The following is a 15,959-nucleotide window of genomic DNA, read 5'->3' as shown; positions in this document are numbered from 1 at the left end:
CAGCTTGAACATCTGGAAGTTCAGGGTTCATGTACTGTTGAAGCCTGGCTTGGAGAATTTTGAGACTACTTTGCTAGTGTGTGAGATGAGTGCAATTGTGTGGTAATTTGAACATTCTTTGGCATTGCCTTTCTTTGGGATTGGAATGAAAACTGATGTTTTCTAGTCCTGTGGCCATTGCTGAGTTTTCCAAGTTTGCTAGCATATTGAGTGCAGCACTTTCACAGCATCATCTTTCAGGATTTGAAATAGCTCAACTAGAATTCTATCACCTCCACTAACATTGTTTGTAGTGATGCTTCCTAAGGCCCACTTGATTTCACATTCCAGGATGTCTGGCTCTAGGTGAGTGATTACACCATCATGGTTATCTGGATCATGAAGATATTTTTTGTGTATTTCTTCTGTGTATTCTTGCCACCTCTTCTTAATATCTTCTGCTTCTGTTAGATCCATACCAATTCATTCTTTTTTTGTGCCCATGTTTGCATGAAATGTTCCTTGCTATCTCTAATTTCCTTGGAGATATCTCTAATCTTTCCCATTCTGTTGTTTTCCTCTATTTCTTTGCATTGATCACTAAGGAAGGTTTTCTTATCTCTCCATGCTATTCTTTGGAACTCTCCATTTCAATGGGTATATCTTTCCTTTCCTCCTTTGCCTTTAGCTTGTCTTCTTTTCTCAGCTATTTGTAAGGCCTCCTCAGACAACCATTTTGCCTTTTTTGCATTTCTTTTTCTTGCAGATGGTTTTGATCACTGCTTCCTGTACAATGTCATGAACCTACATCCATAGTTCTTCAGGCACTCTATCAGATCTAATACCTTGAATTTGTCCCTTCCACTGTATAATTGTAAGGGATTTGATTTAGGTCAGACCTGAATGGTCTGGTGGTTTTCCCTACTTTCTTCAGTTTAAGTCTGAATTTGGCAATAAGGAGTTCATGATCTGAGCCACAGGGAGCTTGAGGTCTTGTTTTTGCTGACTGTATAGAGCTTCTCTATCTTTGGCTGCAAAGAATATAATCTATCTGATTTTGGTATTGCCCATCTGATGATGTCCATATGTAGAGTCTTCTCTCATGCTGTGGGAAGAGGGTGTTTGTTCTGATTAGTGCATTCTCTTGGCAAAACTCTGTTAGCATTTGCCCTGCTTCATTTTGTAGTCCAAGGCCAAATTTGCCTGTTACTCCAGGTTTCCCTTGACTTCCTACTTTTGCATTCCAGTCCTGTATGATGAAAAGGACATCTTTCTTGGTGTTAGTTCTAGAAGGTCTTCATAGAACTATTCAACTTCAGCTTCTTCAGGATTACTGGTTGTGGCACAGACTTGGATTACTGATACTGAATGGTTTGCCTTGGAAGCAGACAGAGGTCATTGTGTCATTTTTTGAGATTGCAACCAAGTACTGCATTTTGGTCTCTTATTGACTATGAGGGCTACTCCATTTCTTCCATGGGATTCTTGCCCACAGTAGTAGATATAATTATCACCTGAATTAAATTCATCCATTCCAGTCCATTTTAGTTCACTGATTCCTAAAATGTCAATTTCACTCTTGCTATTCCTGTTTGACCACTTCCAATTTACCTTGATTCATGGACCTAACATTCCAGGTTCCCATGCAGTATTGTTCTTCACAGCATTGGACTTTACTTCCATCACCAGTCACATGCACAACTGGGCTTTGTTTTTGCTTTGGCTCCATCTCTTCATTCTTTCTGGAGTTATTCCTCCACTCTTCTACAGTAGCATCCTGGGCACTTACTGACCTGGGGAGTTCATCTTTCAGTGTCATATCTTTTCACTTTTTCATAGTGTTCATGAGGTTCTAAGGCAAGAATACTGAAGGTGTTTGCCATTGCCTTCTCCAGTGGACCATGTTTTGTCTTGTGAAAAATTACCATGCAGAAGAAATATATATGGCTAAAAGGGATGACAGAGAGATGGTATCATCTCTTTTCCTAGAGACATTTATGAACAGTATTGCCATTTATCTACTGGGTACTTGATTGTTTTTCTTACAATTCTGTGTTTCAATAAGAAGAATATCATAATTATTGATATCAAAGATATTCTCATTATTTTACATTCCTGTAAAATATAAATAACACCTTGGCATTTATAAGAAAAGCCTAACAACCTTAACAGAAACAGTAGAAAAATAATATGAACAGATAACTCACACAAAGGGAAATAAAAACTTGAACAGTTCAATTTCACTAATAATGTTGTTATCATTTAGTTGCCAAGTCACATCGACTTTTTTGCGACCCCGTGGACTATAGCCCACCAGGCTCCTCTGTCCATGGTATTTCCCAGGCAAGAATACTGGAGTGTCTTGCCATTTCCATCTCCAGATCTTCCCGACCCAGGGATCAAACTTGCATCTCCTGCACAGGCAGGTTCTTCATCACTGAGCCAACAGGGAAGCTCTCACTAGTAATGACAGATGTGATAATTTAAAGTGATATGGAACCACAATTTTGCACTAATGAAACTTGCAAAATACCTTATGTTGGCAAGATGGTGGTAAAACTAGTATAATTATACATTGCTGATTGCAATGCTGTATCACTTTTAGAAAGCAATATGGAAACATTATCAAGATCATATATAAGTATGATCCCATAGTCCTGTGGTCCAGTATTCTCACTGTTACAAAGTTTACATGAACCTTTCACCCAGTCACTGTCAATTTAACATCCTGCAAACACAATAAACATCAACTTTAGGAAACTGGCATTGCTTCAATTGAGACCATATCCAGATTGAACCAGTTATAAATGTACCTATTCATGTACAGCACGTAAACATTCTATAATTATATACTGTGTGTGTAGCTTTATGCAATTCTATCACATGTATAGCTTTGTATAACTACCACCACAATCAAGATAAAACACAAGATGCCCTCATGCTATTCCATTATAGTCACACTCACCCTTCTCCATCTACCTATCCTTAACTCTTGGCAAACAGTAATCCAATATGTTCTCAACCCCCACAATGTTATTTTGAAAAAAAAATAGTTCTGGAAATAGAGAATTATTCATGGTATAACATTTGAGATTGGTTCTTTTTACTCAACATAATTTGCTTAATATCCATCCAAGTTTTGCATATATTAATACTGTGTTTCTTTTTATTGATGAGCGGTATTCCAATTGTATGGATGCACCAAAATATGTCTAATCACTTATTCACTGAAGGACATGTAGGTAGTTTCCAGTTTGGGGCTATTACAAATAAAGAACATTCATGGACAAGTTTCTGAATGAAAATAATTTTCCATTTCTGTGGAATAAATGGCCAAGTGTTCAAGGGCTTAATATTTTTTATAACAAATTAAAATGCATATACATAAATCCAAAGAACAGGATATATTTCACTTCCAGACACAATAATTCCCAGAGTCTTGGCCAATCAATCCACTGACCCTAACAACAGCTATCTATGGGATATGTTCCAACCCAAAAGAGGGAACAAAGAGAAAAGATGCTAAGTGCTGTGTTATATTCTACATATGTTATCTTATTTAATTCTCATAATAACCCTATAAGATAGGTGTTATTGTTAGTTCCACTTCATATATGTGTAAATTGGGCTCAAAGAGGTTAGCTAAACTCATCTATGACTGCACAGATAAGTGGCAAGGAACGTCAAGAAAGCAAGAACCCACACTCTTAACCATTACTCTGTACTGCCACAGATGAACTAACTGAGTTTGGTTGGAGACAGGAAAGTAACTGTCTTAGTCCATTCAGACTCCTATAACAAAATACCAAAGACAGGGTAGCTTATAAACTGCATAAATTGATTTCTCACAGTTTTGGAGGCTGCAAAGTTCAAGATCAAAGTGCTAATATGGTCAGGAGAGAGCCCTCTTCCAGGTCACCAACTTCTTGTTGTATCTTCACATGGTAGAAGGGGTGAGGAATCCCTCTAAGGCTTCTTTTATAAGGGTACTAATCCCAGTCAATAGGGCTCCACTCTCATGATCATCTCCCAAAGATCCCACCTCCCAACACCATCACCTTAGGTAGATCAGGACCCCAACTTATAAACTTTGGGGGGACACAAACATTCACACCATAGCACTGAATATGGTTGGAGAAGGGAAGGGAAGGAAACTGAAGACCTCCTACCCCTATGGCCTTCTCTCTAAAACAGAAAATGAAGGGTACTGAAACTGTGGTAAAGGTATGGAAGCTAAGGGAAAAAACAAATATACCCAAGCCAAAGTATAGTCCATTCTTTTTTGGCAAGGATAGATTAGGAGAGACAAGGCAACTGCCATGGGAAACTTCCTGCAAATGTAACTAATTTTGAAGACTGCTGATCTATTGGGAAGATGGTACAGCCATGGGCCCAAGGAAAGAAGCTAAGTTTCCTTGAGACTCACTGCATCCCAGGTATCTTGAGACTCACTGTATCCCAGAGTCACATACCAGAGAAAATACAAATAACTAAAGCTATATTTAATTCAATAATATTTTACTGAATACCTACTATGTATCAAATCATGTGCCAAGCATATTATGGGAAAGTAGAAGAAGAATGTATATGGCCCTGAACCCCCAGGAATTTATAATTTCTTAAGTATACACAAACATGGACCCAGCTTGCTATAACACAAGACAGCCTATGATAAATGTCAAAACAGAGGCATGACTAGAGCCTGGAGCAATCAGAGTTCCCAGTTTCAGAAAGATACACCTGGGAGACAACTAGAACCAAATTTTCAAAGGTTCCTTCACTCAACATTTATTAAGCACCTGCTACTTTCAAATTATGGAGTTAGGTGTTTCTGGGGAAATAAGGCACAAACCCTGCATTCATCTACCCATTTGACAAATATTTCTTGAGCATCTAATATATGCCAGGCACTGTACCAAGTGTTATGGAATTCAAGATGCCTAAGCATGCTCTTTACCCTCAAAGAGTATTCAATCTTAATACAGAAAAAAATACACATGTAAAACAGGAAATAAAAAGCTAGGTTGGTGTGTGTAGCTATATCCTTATGTATAACATATATAGAATTGCTACAGTAAAGGGAGTGATCTTTGTCTAGGAGATGGAAGGCAACAAAGGGAGACTCTTTTTATAGAAGAGTCACTACATAAGCCTCAATCAGTATGCTTAAGTTTTGAAAGACAAGAAGGAATTCAGCAGGGAGTAGAGAAAGGAACAACATTCCAAGTACAATTGAGAATACACTGAAACAAGGAGCCAATCTAAAGTGGGAGTGGAGAAGGAGTCAGGAAGTAGGCTAGAGAGACAGACAGGGACTAGATCTAAAAGTTCTGTATGCCAAGTGAATAAATTTGTTAACTCCTTAAGGAAACTTGAGGTACATAAGGCATTTGCACTAAAGACTAATGTGGTCATATTTGTATTTTTGAAACCTCATCCTGGCAGCAATGTAGAAATCAGATCAGAAACAAGGCTCTTATAGCTAGCAATTCATGTGAGAAAAGATGAGTATCTGAACACAAGAGTGGCAATAGTTATATACAGGAGAGAATATATCAGAAGGGTATTTAGAAGGAAAAAAGGGGGCTGATGACTGACTAAACATGGGGCATAAAGGATAAGGAGAACTCTAAGATGCCTTTCAGGCATGGTGACTGGGTGGATGGTGGGTGATGGTGTTATCACTAAAATTGCAACCAGTGGAGACAGAAAATAATATTAAGTATATTTTGAGACATTCAGAGTGTAATATATCTATTAGATATTCAGTTCAAGATGGCTATTTATAGAATATATATCCAGATCTGGAAACCAGAAGTTATTTGGTCTGGAGAAAATCATTTGGAATTGTTACTTTATGTTGATTTAAAATCATGGGAGAATATGGGATCACCAAGGAAATATGTATAGAATGACATGAAAGATGGCCAAAGATGGAACTCAAAGGGGACTATAATATGTATAGGGCAGACAAAGAGCAGAAGTAATGGTCTGAAGTACGAGGGAAAAAAAAAAAAAAAAACAATAGAGAGTGGTCTCTTGGAAGCCAAAGGAATGGAGTTTCATGTAGGCTCAATAGACGAAGAATTAAATATGTCCATATGACACAGCAATGAGTGAAGTCATTGTTGACTTTAGCAAATGAACTTTCAGTGAAGGAGTCAGAGCGGAAACTTAACTGAAAAGTTCCTGACAGATACAGCTATCTCCAGAGAGTGACCATAAACTACTCTTTTGAGAAGTTTGTTAGGAAAGAAAGAAGTAGTTACAGAGAGACCCCTTTGCTAAAAAAGGGTCTTATAGAATGGAGACATGAGCATGATTCCAGGCCAGAAAAAAAGGATAAAGAAAAGAAGGATGAAGACATGGAAGAGAATATTAATAATGTATCAAGATCTCAGAGGCCATTGGTGACCTTGATGAATACTTTTGGTGGGTTAACTGGTGTAAAATCATGATTATAGATTTAAAAAAGAATGGAGACTTCATAAAATTCAGTTCTTAGATGAGCATGTAAGGAGCTTGGAAGACATCACTGTTACCCTAACATAAAAAAAAAAGCTGAACAAACTGGAAATCAGCAACTCTTCTTAGATTCATCAGAAAACTGGTATCACAAGACAAACTGCTGTCCCCAAACTGGAGAGAAAAATGAACACAGAGAATCACAACTTATTCAAACAGAAGACCAGAAGCAGAAACCTCCATGGGAAACATTACTCCTTTTAGTACATCATGGCTGGCTTTCAATTAAAACATACTTAAAGAAAATACCCACACAGTTTAAAGAGACAGAGCAAGCATCAGAACCAGACTCAGATATGTCATAAATCTTGGAATTATCAGAATTTAAAATAACTATAATTAATATTCTAAGGGTTCTCATGGCTTAGTGGACAACATGTAAGAACAGATGGGTAATGTAAGCAGAGAGATAGAAACTCCAAGAGAGAGTAAAAAAGAAATGCTAGAAATCTTAAAACACTGTAACAGAAATGAAAGATGCTTTTCATGGGCTCATCAATAGATTAGAAACAGCCAAGAAAAGAGTAAGTAAACTTAACAAAATGTCAAAAGAAACTTCTAAAACTGAAGTGAAAAGAGATAAAGAAATGAAAAAGAATATTCAAGTGGGATAATTAGAAAAGATATAACACATATGTAATGAGACTACCAGAAGGAGAAGGAAAAGAGAAAGGAATAAATGAAATATTTGACCCAATAATGACTAAGAATTTCCAAAAAAAATTAATAATAGAATCTAAATCAGATCTAGAAAACAGCATGCATGATAAACACCAAAGAATCTTGAAAGAAGCCAGAGGAGGGAAAAAAAAGAAAAACACTATGTACAGAGGAAAGAGAATAAGAATTACGCTGGAATTCTCTTCAGCAACGAAGAAAACAAAAAGATAGTGGAATAAAATATTTAGTATTGAAAGAAAAAAAAATGCCAAGCTAGAAGCTTGTACTCTAGGGAAATTATTCTTCAAATGTGAAGGATACATAAGGACTTTTTTCAAACAGACAAAAAATAAAGTAATTTGTTACCAGTAAACTTCTCATGAAAGAACTATTAAAAACTTTTCAGAGAGAAGGAAAAATGATACAGGCCAGAAACTTGAACATCATAAAGGAAGAATGTTAGAGAAGGGATAAATGAAATTTTTTTTTTTATTTTTTAATGAGCTAACAGTTAGTAGTTTGTTCAGAATAATAAGAGGAATATTTTGGTGATTATAACTTATAGATATGTGAAATGAATGACAACAATGTTATAAGGGACATAAGGCAGAAATTGGTAATAATCTGTTAAAAGGTGCTTACAGTACCCATGAAATGGTATAGAATTATTGGGTTACTTGTAAATTTATAGTACAAATTCAAAGATGACCACTGAAAAATGAGAAAAAAGTATAATTCTTATGCTGAGAGAAAAAAAAAAGTTAGAATTACATATAATTCTCAGTTAAAGTGAGAAGGCAAAAAAAAAAAAAAACAAAGGTCAAGGGTAATGAATAAAAACATTAATAAATATTAATAAACAGTAGTAAACTGATAAACATTAACCCATCAATATCAATAATCACTTTAAAATCAATGGTCTAAACACATTAATGAAAAATGATTTTCAGAGTACATAAAAATAGACTATAAGAAGTCTACTTTAAACATCAAGATACACATACATTAAAAGAAAAGGGAAAGAGAAAGATAGGCCATGCTAACACTAATCAAAAGAAAGTTGGAGCAGCTATATTAATAGAAGATAAAGCAAGACTTCAGAGCAAGGAAAATTATCAGGATTGTTAAGAAAGATACCACTTAGAGATAAAAGGGTCAATTCTCCAAGAAGACACAACAATCCTTAATGTGTATACTGAAAACAGAGCATCAAAATACATGAGCCAAAAATGGATAGAACTGCAAGGTGAAATAAATGAATCCCCTATTATAATTGGAGATTTTAACACCCCTCAATTGATAAATCCATCAGGCAGAAAGTCAGTAAGGACATAGATGAACTTAACAGTACCACCAATCAATTAGCTCTAATTGATATCTATTTAATATTTCATCCAATGAGAGCTAAATACATTTTTCTCAAGCTCACATGGAACATGCATCAAGACAGACCATGTTCTGTGCCATAAAGCACATCTTAAATAAACTGAGAACAGAATTCACACAAAGTATCCTCTCTTAACACAATGAATTCAATGAGAAATCAACCATAGAAAGATAACTGCAAAATCTCGAAATACATTGAGATTATATAATATACTTCTAAATAACACATGGTTCAAAGGAAAAGCTTCAAGAGAAATTTTTTAAATATTTTGAACTAAATGGAAATTGAAATACAACTTTTAAAATGTATGAGATGCAGTGAAAGCAATGCTTAGAGGGAAATTAATAGCACTGATCGCAGAAAAAGAAAAAATTTAACATTAATAATCTAAGCTTAGGAAACGAGAAAAAGAAGAGCAAATTAAATCCAAAGTAAGCAGAAGGAAAGAAATAATAAAAATAAGCATCAATGAAATGACAAATAGGCAAGTAACAGAGAAAGCTGGTTCTATGAAAAGATCAATAAAACTGTTAAATATCTAGCTAGGTTAACTAAGTAGAAAACAGGAAAAAAAAAAAAAAAAAACCACAAATTACTAATATCAGAAATAGAAAAGGAGCCACCACTATCAGACATTAAAAAAACAATAAATAAATATTGTGAATAATCCTATGCCCACAAATTTGATAACCTAGATGAAATGAACCAATACCTTGAAAGACATAATCTACCAAATTCATCCAAGGAGAAACAGATCATCTGAGTAGACCTATATCTATTAAAGAGATTGTATCTGTAATTAATAATTTTCCAGAACAGAAAGCATCGGGACCAGATGGGGGTTACTGGTAAATCCTATCAAACATTTAAACATGAAATTACAACAATTCTTTACAATCTCTTCCAGAAAATATAATCGGAGAACTGTTTCCTAATTCATTCTACAAGGCCAGATTACCCTAAGAGAAAAACTGGAAAAGACATTAGAAAAAAGGAAATATTCTACTGCACAATATTGTGCCCATAATTAACAATAATGTATTATGTACTTTAAAAATATGTTGAGGATATATCCTATATCAAATATTCTTAAAAGAAGAAGAATAGGAGGAAGAAGAAAGACAAAGTGTAGACTTATATCTCTGACAAACACAGAAGGAAAATCCTCAACAACAAGAAAAATTATTATTATTAGTTTGCCTAGTCTAAAGGCAATGCCTCTACTAATGACCACATTTTAAATTGATTACTTCTGTCAGGACCCTATCTCCAAATAAGTCACAATCTGAAGTACTAGAGTTTAGGACTTCAACATACTTAACTTTTGGGGGACAGAATTCAACCCATTACAATTAGCAAATGAAATCCAACAGTATACTGTATAAAAAAAACTTATATACCACGTTCAAATGAAATTTGTTCCAGATATACAAGGCTGGTTCAACATTTGAAAATCAATTAATGTAATTCACCACAGTAATGAACTAAAGATTTAAAAAAACATAAGATCATAGCAATAGATGAAGAAAAAGCATTTAAAAAAATCCAGCACCTATCTAGGATAAAAACTGTCAACAAACTAGCAAGAGAGGGTAATTTTCACAACTTGATAAAGAACACTGGCAAAAAACCTACAGCTAAGATCATACTTAGAAACTAGATTTTTCTTGCTAAGATTGGGAACCAGGCAAGTACGTCTGCTCTCAACAGTGTATTGGCAGTCTTAGTTAATGAAATAAGTCAAAAATGAAAAGGTATGAACATACAGAGGAATAAATAAAGCTGTCTTTGTAGAACACATGATTATCTATGTAGAACAGATGATTATCTATGTAGAAAATATCAACATAAGTTGATAAGTTGTGTAAGTATCAACATACACAAAATAGAAACTCCAGGAGCTAATTAGCAATTATACTTAAGTTTCAGCATACAAGGCTAATATACAAAAATAGATTTCTTATATATTGTCCACGAACAATTGGAACTTGAAATTCAAAACACAATATAATGTACAGTAGCACCAAAATTACTTACGTATAAAATCTAACAAAATATTTACAAGATATTCTGAAAACTACAAATTTCTGATTAAAAACAAATCTAGATAAATTGAGTGATATTTCATGCACATGGACAGGAAGACTCAGTATTATCAAGATATCAGTTCTTCCCAACTCAATCTATACATTCAATGCAATTCCAATCAAAATCCCAGCAAGTTATTTTACACATATCAACAAACTGACTCTAAAGATTACATGGGCCTTTCTGCCCATGGACACCGCCGAGTAAGCATCATTGCAGACTTCCCTCTCCACTGCTGTCATGTCTAAGTGAGTCTCCCTAAGAGCTGCAGTAGCTCTTCATGGAAGGTTTGAGCTTTGAAACAACCAATGAGTCTAAGGAGTCATTTTGAGCAATGAGGAATGCTCACAAACTATGTGGGTAATGAGGGATCCAAACACCAAGTGCTCCAGAAGTTTTGGGTTTGTTACATATGCCACTGTGGAGGAAGTTGATGCAACCATGAGTGCAAGGCCACTCAAGGTGGATGAAGAGTTGTGGAACCAAAGAGGGCTGTCTCAGGAGAAGATTCTCAAAGACTTGATGCCCACTTAACTGTGAAAAAGATTTTTGCTGGTGACAATAAAGAAGACGCTGAAGAACATCACCTAAGAGATTATTTTGAACAGTATGGGAAAACTTAGGTGATCAAAATCAAAACCACCAAGGCAGTGGTCAAAAGAGAGGCTTTGCTTTTGTAGTCTCTGATGACCATGACTCCATAGACAAGACTGTCATTCAGAAAAACCACACTGTGAATGGTCACAACTGTGATGTAAGGAAAACCCTATCTAAGCAAGAGATGGCTAGTGTTTCATCCAGCCAGAGATTGAAGTGGTTCTAGAAACTGTGGTGGTGGTCGAGGAGATGGTTTTGGTGGGAATGATAACTTTGGTTGTGGAGGAAACTTCAGTGGTCATGATGGCTTTGGTGGCAATCATGGTGGTGGTCGATATGGTGGATGTGGGGATGGTTATAATGGGTTTGATAATAATGGAAGTAATTTTGGAGGTGGAAGAAGCCATGATTTTGCCAATTACAACAATCAATATTCAAATTTTGGACCTATGATAGGAAGAAACTTTGGAGGCAGAGGTTCTGACCCCTATGGTGGTAAAGACCAATACTTTTCCAAACCATGAAACCAAGGTGGCTATGGTGGTTCCCTGGTGGCTCAGAGGTTAAAGCGTCTGCCTGGAATGCAGGAGACCCGGGTTCGATCCCTGGATCGGGAAGATCCCCTGGAGAAGGAAATGGCAACCCAGTCCAACACTCTTGCCTGGAGAATCCCATGGAGGGAGGAGACTGGTACACTACAGTCCAATGGGTCGCAAAGAGTCGGACATGACTCAGCAACTTCACTTCATTGTGGTTCCAGCAGCAGCAGCTATGGCGGTGGCAGAAGGTTTTAATTACTTCCAGGAAACAAAGCTTTTCAGGGGAAGAGAGCCAGAGAAGTGGCAGGGAACAGTTTGGTAAAAACATGTAATTGCTTCAGCTAATTGAGTTAAAAGGAAGTAGGCTTGCTGTTGCTAGAAGGAACTATATTGTGATTAGGTTAATAGAAGACATCAGTGCTAGTTGGAAGAGGAGCTCATTCTCTCACACTCAGGAATAAGAAGTCACATCTCAGGAAAATAATGGCAGAGGATGAGGAGTAGAAATTGAAACTATAAAGCATCTTTAGTGCTCTTCTACCTGTCCCAGGACAAGCAGCTTTGAATGGAAGGATGTTCAACAAGGGGGAAAATAGGTCACTCAAAAGGAGTTCCAGTGAAGGCCCAGGGCATTATCTACCAAAAAGCCACAATGTCCATGTGTAAAGGTTATTAAGTGCCTCAGAGGAGAGGGAAATTGTTGGTATTGAAATTGTTAATGTGAACTTCCTATAGCGCTTCACACTGCAGGGAACCTGTGTCTATTAGCAGGTGGGAACTTTTAGCCCTGCAATTACTCAGACCCACCCCTTTCTCCATTCATGGGCACCAGGGACACCCCTGGTTCTAAAAGAGTGCAGTAAGAGTGTCTCTGCCTGGTGTGCTTTTTTCGTGTGTGTGTGTGTGTGTGTGTGTGTGTGTGTGTGTGTGTAGCAGGGGAAAGAGAAAAAGAAATGCAGGGAAGAGACTTAAAAGACATGACAGGAGGGTAAGGGAAGAGAAAGGAAAGAGAGGGGAAAGAGAGAGAGAAGAGAGGGAGAAAAAGGAAGAAGTAGAGAGAAAGAAGGGAGGAGATGGAGAGTAAAGAGAGAGAGAGATGGAGAGAAAGCAAAGAGAGAAGAAGATGACCGACACCAAGCACTACAGAGACTTTAATTCCCAGTAAGGCCACCCAGCTGCTTTTTTAGTTTTGCACACCAGGACTATAGACAGAACATGCAGATATTTACTAGATCATTGCTCTTAGAGAAGCTATGGATCATAAACCATGTTTTTCTCCCCTTTCTCTTCCAGGAAGGGAGGAAGGAAATCAGGTGTGCTTCAGAGGTCTCTGAATCTATTCATTATCCTTATTTGCCACAATTATTGATAATAAATTGGAAATACTGCAAAAATAAAAGATAGGACATCTGGCTCCAGGAGGACCAATAGCATGATGATATCTAACAGCCCATGTTCCACATAAGCCCTACTCCATGTAGCATCAGTTCTGACAGTTGTTTTCTGACAATGAAAACAATTGCTGAACTCTGCATATATTAAAAAACTTGCTCCTACTTTCACAACAAGCACCTCTGATTAAGGTCTCTTATTTTAAGTATTAAGTGAGAAAATACACAATAGAGTAGGGAGAAGGAAAGGAAAAGGTAGAGGACAAATGAAGTCCTTTGTGTCAAGATATACAAGGTCATTTAAAGCAAGTGTTAAAAATACACCATAGACTAGCCTTGAATTTATGCCTCATCACCCCCTAATTTTTATCAACCCTCCAATTAAAAAAAATTGATACTCATAGAGGAATACTGCATTTTACAGTCCACATACCTATCATTATTAAGTGCTGGAAGCACTTAAGAGTTAGAATGAATCTTCCAGATTAACGCCAGTATTTCTCAAAACATATTCTATAAACCCTCGTTCCACAGGATGTTAATAGGTGTGCATGCATGTGCACACACACATATATACACACACATACACACACAGAGTTCTGTGGTCAGGTTAGGGAAATACTGCTTTATAAGTAGGTTTCTTTACTGCAGGGTTTCTCAGAGACTTTAATAGGTGAAAATTCATTAGCAATCTCCAGTGTTTGTAGTGTCAACATATTTTACCTTAGAATCTTTTTTTTTTTTTTTAACAACTTATCTTGTGGGACTAGTAGTCACTAGGAACAAAGTTTAGGAAATGTTGGTATAATCCAATCTGCTCATTTTATTGAAGCAGTATACTGTAGGGGTTAAGAGCACAAGCTTTTGAGTCACATACTGCTTCATTTCTGACCCTCAGCAAGTTACTTAAGCTTTTCGGGTCCTGATTTCTTTATTTTTGCAATGAGGATAATAATAGTTATTGTTGTGTGTCTTAAATGAGTATATAAATATGCAATATTTACATAAACCACTTAGAATAGTGCTTGGTACATAGTGATTGCTCAATAAAGGTTAGATATTATTATTTAATCCACAAGGAAAATAAAACCTAAGATCACACAGCATGTCAATATCAGACCAGGTCTCCTGACTCCCTGTCCTGTATGGATTTCTCAACTAATGAAAATGTCTTTGGAGATTATCAAAAACTCTTTCTAAAGCATTTAAATATTATTGCACCACAAAACCAAAAAATAAGTTCTAAAAAGACAACTTTAAAATAAGGGCAATGGTTTTTAGGAATGACAGCTTAGCTGTGGTTTTCCAATTACAAAGTGAGATCAAAAGAGGAGGTTCTGGTAGTGAAAAAAAAAACAATTTCAATTCCTATAAAATATCAGACCACTGCCACCAGGGCTTCCTGGGTAGCCCTTCTCTTTACTGTAAGTACCAAGAGCCTTGGGACTCAGGATGCTCAGGAAAATACTCCTTTTTGAGATAGGCTGTTTTTTGAGACCTTCCAGGACTGATTTTATATATATATATATATATATATATATATATATATATAGAGAGAGAGAGAGAGAGAGAGAGAGAGATGGAGATATAGATATGATATATGCTGCTAAGTCACTTCAGCCGTGTCCAACTCTTTGCAACCCTATGGACCGCAGCCTGCCAGGCTCCTCTGTATATATATACAATTGTTTGGCTCTGATAGAGAAGGGAATACATAGTCATAGAACATTTAATTTCTGTCAGTCCCTTATCATAACTTATCTTAATCTTCATCATAGTCCCAAGATTTAGACATCATCTCCATTTTACAAATGAGGAAACTGAGACCCAGGTCTTTTGAGTGATTTGGCCAAGAACTCAGAGTTAAGAAATAATATATCTGTAATTCAAACTTGGCTCTGTCCAGGGTTTCTCCCACTACATTATACTTTCCTTGATTGAAAGGATCAAAGTAAAGCCAACTGAATTTAGACTTCTGAGAAATGGAAGAGGAGCACGACCCTCATCCCTAGAAATTACATTTCCTTGATATAGAAAAACACTTTACCAGTTTTATATTGATTTATTTTGACCTTGCCTCATTCCTAATTTGAGATGGTTTCTAATAAAAGATAAATCTACAATCAGGTTATCAGAACAAAAAAAATCAAAGCCATGAAAAGGAGGAGGAAGCAATAATGCTACATACAAGGGCTAATGTAGTTAATATGACTGAACACTAAATTTGGTTTTCAGCTTCTTGGAAGTCAAGCCAAAAGTTATCTGCTTTTAGGAAAGCTTCATATAAATTTTTATCTTAAGAGCAGGTAGGGTGGCTTGAAAAACACTTTTAAACAGTTAGTGTTAGTCACTCAGTCGTGTTTGACTCTTTGCAAACCCATGGACTGTAGCCCCCCAGCTTTCTCTGTCCATGGAATTCTCCAGGCAATAATATTGCAGTGGGTAGCCATTCCCTTCTCCAAGGGATCTTCCAGACCCAGGGATCAAACCTGTATCTCCTGTATTAGCAGGCATATTCTTTACCATCTGAGCCACCAGGGAAGCAGGAGGGGAAATTAGTGTTTGGTAAATACAGTTTCAGTGTTACAGAAAAAAAAGTTCTAGAGATTTCTTGAAAAATAATGTGAATATAGTAGGTCCATAGCCAGATTTATAAGAAACACCTTTAGACAACCCTAACATTTCTTGGTTCCCTGATGGTTTCTACCTATGAAATGATGGACATCTGAAAGCTTGAAATGGTATCACTACTGCCTTCTCTGGAACAGAATCCAGTGCTCTGCCTATTGATTC

The 15,959-nt window shown here is 36.4% G+C and overlaps 1 protein-coding gene and 1 non-coding gene across 4 annotated transcripts in view; one reads left to right on the top strand and one right to left on the bottom strand.

The window, feature by feature from the left end:
* MTMR8 (myotubularin related protein 8) overlaps window positions 1-15,959 on the bottom strand; it is a 285,490-nt gene that overhangs the window by 249,934 nt on the left and 19,597 nt on the right. The window lies entirely within an intron of this gene.
* TRNAS-GGA (transfer RNA serine (anticodon GGA)) lies at window positions 11,782-11,853 on the top strand. Its single transcript has one exon. It is a non-coding gene; the product is annotated as a tRNA-Ser (tRNA).

This window comes from Bos taurus, chromosome X, assembly GCF_002263795.3.
Source record: "Bos taurus isolate L1 Dominette 01449 registration number 42190680 breed Hereford chromosome X, ARS-UCD2.0, whole genome shotgun sequence".
Taxonomy (NCBI): domain Eukaryota; kingdom Metazoa; phylum Chordata; class Mammalia; order Artiodactyla; family Bovidae; genus Bos; species Bos taurus.
The sequence above is the reverse complement of the archived record's forward strand: the minus strand, read 5'-3'. Positions and strand labels throughout refer to the sequence as shown.